General features: G+C 42.3%; 1 pseudogene; it reads left to right on the plus strand.

The window, feature by feature from the left end:
• The first annotated feature begins 200 nt into the window (after window positions 1-200).
• LOC147995837 (small nucleolar RNA U3) lies at window positions 201-400 on the plus strand (annotated as a pseudogene).
• The last annotated feature ends 5385 nt before the right edge of the window (window positions 401-5785 follow it).

Raw genomic sequence — 5785 nt, forward strand, 5'->3', positions numbered from 1 at the left:
TATTTTGGAGTGCAAAAATTAAGCCTGTAAGCCAGATCCCAGAGTTTATTGGTCTTAAGTGATATTTTAGGTTAGATTTGTAAATACTTTTACATTCATTAATATTGGAAGTCCCTTTTCCTTTTGTTCAGGACTTGACTATTTTAAGCACACATCAAACACTGCTTTCCTAGTTTCTATTTGAAACTCTCTCAACTTCTGAGATTGTTCCTTTGGGGATCATTTCTATGACTGTTCAAAGCCGAGGAAGCCTCTTTTGCCATGTAGAATACCAGGGATCACAAGGACATCACCTGAGTGGAAACTTGGCTCTTAGTGCTTTATGGAAACTGCCCTTGGCCATGATTGATCATGCTCTCCTGTTGGGGGAGTTAGAGGGGAAGGATGCAGTCTAAGTGGGTTTCAATGGAGTAAAGTTTGAAAAAGAAACCCCTGATCTTTCTCCTTTACCATAGTAGTCTTTGAGAGTACCAGCCTGAATTAATCAATGGATTTGTTAGCCCATATTGCTTATTAATTTCATAGAAGAGATGCTTCTGACTAAGTTTGAGGACAGGTGAGAGGTACTTGTAATGGCATTCAAAACCTGAAAGTCATTCCTTTAGGTTTTATATGGGCAGGTGGTGATGCTGGGAAATGACCCAAAAATAGATTATTATGTCTGTCCATCATTATATCTATATTATCTACCTATCATCTGTCCAGGAAACCATCAGTCAACCTATTCATCCAGATACCACATCCATCTTTTATCTACCTACCTAAAATCTAAAATTCTCTATCAATAATCCATAATCCATTTGTCTGTTATCTACTTATCCATCTATATACTCATGAATTCATATATTTACCTATTCTCTATCTGTCTTAGATCTATATCCCTGTTACATTATATCTGTCCATCTATTTTTTTCTCATCCACTAATCCACACATCTACCTACCTAGTACATATTTATCTTATCTGTCATCTATGTATATATCTGTTTAATTATCTACCTATTCATCTACCCAATCATCAATCTATAATTCTTCCATCTAATATATACTCTATCTATCTATCTATCTATCTATCTATCTATCTATCTATCTATCTATCTACCTGTCTATCATCTATCTGTCTGTCTATCATATCTATGTATTATCTACCCACTATCTTGTTACCTACTCATCTAAAGAACAACCGAGAAACCACAAGATGATTATTGGACTTGGATACATGCTTTTTCAAATCTTGTTTCTTGATCATTTATTGGTAATCTAATCATGAAGAAAATGCCTTTGTCTCTTTTGTGATTCAGATATGTAGAATCGAAGCCTTGATTCAAATGGGCTCGATTTTGGATCCTGGGTTTTCTGTGACCTTCCTTAGCTTTGGTGAGTGACAACTTTTCAGTCATGAAGTCATAATTTACAGTTGACAAATGACTCTATGAGTAGTACAACCTCCTGACTTCAGGAATGAGAGACAGTGGGTGTGTAACAAGTGTGTGTACTGGCTCCATCCATGTGCGATAAGTGGGGAAGAACAGGCATCAGAGGAAAGGGTGGATTAGGTTAGAGAGGGTGACTAGGGAGGCCTCTCCTGAGAGGGACACTATCTCAGAAACTAGGGACATAGCCTATGAAGGAGATTGAGAAGACTGAGGTTCCAAGCATGGCGTCTGGGCTCAGAACTCCGTCCTGCTTTGCAGTGTCTTCTGTAATCTCTAGCTGTATTCTTCCAATAAGCACTCGAGTTTCAAGGCTAGCAGAGCAGAATTAGAGGCAAAGAACTATCACGTGGGAACCAAATGTTCAGCTCAGGAAAGGGATGTTGAGATTCCATAACCAGGCACTGTGATGGCAGAAGAATAAAACTCCCTATGGACATGTGTGTGTGTGTGTGTGTAACACATACATGTACATGCACATGCACAGGCACATGCACAGGCACACATACACACACATGCACATGCACTTGAATGCACACACAGGCACACACACTTGTTGGCTGGCAGGTCAGTTACAACACCCTACATTTCTGCTTTCTCTTGTTTTGAGGAATTAAGAGCTTGTTCTGAGGTTCCCTCCCCTCCCTCCCCTCCCCTCCCTCCCCTCCCTCCCCCCTGAACCCCGCCAAGAACTCTTTGCTCCATCTTCCAAGGAACATTTCCCTCCATCCTTTATTTCCAAGTTATACAGGCAGAGCACGCAATGCAAATTTCACTTAGAGCGTGTCTGAGGCCGAGTAGGCCTCGTGCTTTTCTAGTTTGCCTCTCTAATGGATTATTTTATTTCCATGTTTACACAGTGAAACAAAATCGATCCGGAGTTGTCCCATCCTCAGGACCACGTGGCTGACCAATCCCAAGAGAAGACCGCTTAAATTGCATGATTCATTGCTTGATGTGGAACAGAGCACTTAATTACAGTTTAATTATCTTTGCAGATGTGGAGCTCATGGTAATGTGGCCGGTGGTGGATAGCCACAGCAGCTGGGGCTCCCACAGTCTTTCTTGAGAGTGAACTTGCTGGTAACTGTCAGGTTTGCCCAAAGATAGCCTTCCAGATCCTATCAGCCGAGAACCTCATTGCTTTTAAATTGCAAAGCTTTTCTTATCATCCCAACTGTGAACAGGTCAGTGGGAATCAAAGGCAAAGTTAATGCCACCTTCTGAGGAGCAGTGAGTCACAGATGGCAACTCTCCTGGTTATTGGCTAGCCTCATCTCTTACCTGTGATGTCCTGAGCTATGTTTCCATTTGCAACTTAAAGCTTATGGTCTTGTCCTCTACGTCAGTTCAGTTGCAGCCTCTCCGCATGTTTACTGCAGAGGTGTTTGGGTTTCTCAGTCTATCACTCCTCCTCACAGAAAAAGCAAGGGTTAGGACCAGTTTTCATAGAAAAGAAGACACAGCAGCAGAAGCCTGGTATAAATGACATTGGTATCCGGCTGCCTTTGGCTAATAGGGTAACACAGCCTATCGGAGAGATGAGCTGAGGGGTGGCATGCCCTTGGTGGTACCTGGGTCACACTGATACCTACCATGTTATCTGTAGCATGCCGTGAGAGCACAATGGGGCCATCAGGAGAGAAGACACGTATTGGAGAGAAAGTTACAAGTTCTTTGTCAGCTGTTGATGCAAGTAAAGTTCCCTCAGCTGGAGAGGAACTTGTCCCTGGGACTTCTGTTAGGAGGGTACCATAAATTGGAGGCAGGGACAAAAGCCTCTAAATGAGTCTCCAAGATAGAGAGAAGATGGTTTAAGATAGGCAGACTCAGGAAGATGTTGTAAAACATGATAGAACTGCTGTCAAAATGGCTTCTTCAGCTTCCATATTCGGTACTTAAGTCCCTGGCTTTGATGGCTGGCATCTACTTCATGACTTATGTTCTGAGACTTGGTGCAGACGATCAGTGTTCAGAGAGCAGTTGCTGTACATGGCTGGTGTGCTCATCTGCATCGTGAAACGTTAACTTCCTATTACGTTCTTTGCACAAATCTGTATCCAACTGGACTTATGTGGATACCAATCTAGGTTCGCTTAAATAAGAAGTAAAAATGTAGAAACCTTGACAGCTGCCCAGTGAGTGAGGCCAAGTTCTGGAATCTCTCTTTTTGTGCTGATAATTCCTGAATCTTCACCAGACTCTCGGTTTTGAAGAGAGAGAGACACCCCAGGGAAGCAGGGCTTGGCTCTGTGCTCCCGTTTTTACTTCTTCTTTGTCCCAGAGATGGTCTGTTGATATAAAGATGCCACCCACATTGCTAGGACAATCATTTAAAGTGGGTGGCTTGCATAGCTGGCACAGGACACACTGGAACAATTTGGGTATGGCCCATTGTATTAATTTGTCACTGTTGTTATAAGAAAAAGAGAACAAACCATGAATTTAATGACTTAACGTGTTTTATTAAATTCTAGAATTCAAATCTAGAATCAAATTTCACGGGACTGTTTTTCTGGATCTTCTAGGGAAGAGTCACAGTTCTTGCCTCTCCTGAGACTTTGATGCCACTGAAATCCCTGGCTTGTGGCAAGCCATTAGCCTTAAGCGCATATATATATATATATATATATATATATATATATATATATATATATATATATGCCATTAGCCTTAAGCGCATATATATATATATATATATATATATATATATGACCTTTAGTCTGTCTTAATTTACTAGTCTACACATGTGTTTTATCTTCAGATCACATATAATGTGATGGATGCATATGTTTTGGGATTCAGATATAGAGATAATCTGGGGACAAGGTGGTTTTTCAGGATCTTGCAAACAGTATGACAAAAGGAGGACCAGCCTCTCTTTTCTGGGAATCTCCATACCGCAGATCATTGGGTTCACAAGTTTTTGTAGAAGTTACCAGAACTGTCCAAGGTTATTCTAAAACCAACACTCAGTCACAGTCATTTGGTTTATTTTCCTTCATTTCATAATTTATAAACTTTATATTTCCAATTTCAGAGCCTTTCAGCAAAGTTAACCTTGAAAAACTAGGCTACAACTCGAGACAGGTATCAGAAGATGCTGAATACAAATGCTTGGGCCTCTAACTTCCCTTCTGTATAGAAGCAGACTTTGCTTATGGGGGCCTATGACTAGTCTGTGTTTTCCTTCTGTTTGAAAACCAGAAACAAAACCACTCCCTTTGTCGAATTCTTGCTCCATTTCTTAGCTCTGTCTGCCTCAGGAGGCCAGAGCTGGTCTCATTGTTTCTGTGGCCTCTGCTTACTTCCTTCTTTCCAATTCCAAGAGCCCATGAACAACTTGGAGTCTGTTTTCTAGAGAGGAGAAAGAGCTGGAGTACTGTGAGACTGAGCTGTGCTGCTGGGTCATGATGCTTTCACCACTGGGCTAGCCTGGCATTGCAGAGAAATGTGTCAGCTGTCTCTGTGCTCTATGTTGTTACCTGGTAATAGTGAATGCAATGGAGACCTGGAAGCATTACTTCACCAAGGTGTGTGGATTGATCATGATGGTTTGGCCACAGAAAGGATGCTCCAGGAATGTTTCCTGTAACTAGGAAGTTACCCTGACAAATGCCAGTATTCAGTTCAGATTCCTTTCAGAAAAGAAACACTCTTCAATGCCCTTTTGTCCCTCCCTCCCTTCCTTCTTTCTTTCCTTCCTCTCTTCTTCCCATCCTTCTATATTGCCTTTCTTCTTTGCTTCCCCTTCCTCCCCTTCTCTTCCTCCTCCAGTTTATCTTCTTACCTTTTTTTTTTTTTTTTGGTTCTTTTTTTCGGAGCTGGGGACCGAACCCAGGGCCTTGCGCTTCCTAGGCAAGCGCTCTACCACTGAGCTAAATCCCCAACCCCTATCTTCTTATCTTTTAAAACACAGTCTGGAAATTGAAACAAAACAAAACAAATGTGTCTGTACCATCAAGTTTCCTGTCAAGTTGACTCAAGCTAGAATCCTTGGAGAGAAGGGAACTTCCATGAATCAGGCCACAGGCAAGCCCGTAGGGCGTTTTCTCAATTAGCGATGGATGGGGGAGGGCCCATCCAACTGTGCATAGTTCCACCCCTGGTGGGAGTGGGGGTTTGTCCCAGGTCTTTAAGAAAGCAGGCTGAGCAAGCCATGATGAGCAAGCCAGTAAGCAGCACCCCTCCATGGCCTCTGCATCAGCTCCTGCCTCCAGGTTCCTGCCCTGTTTGCGTTCCTGTCTTGACTTCCTTAGACGATGAACAGCGCTGTGGAAGTGGAGGTGAAATAAACCCTTTCCTCACCAACTTGCTTTTGGTCATGGTGTTTCACCACAGCAATAGAATCCCC

Source organism: Rattus norvegicus, chromosome 3 (genome assembly GCF_021556685.1).
Source record: "Rattus norvegicus strain SHRSP/BbbUtx chromosome 3, alternate assembly SHRSP_T2T, whole genome shotgun sequence".
Taxonomy (NCBI): Eukaryota; Metazoa; Chordata; class Mammalia; order Rodentia; family Muridae; genus Rattus; species Rattus norvegicus.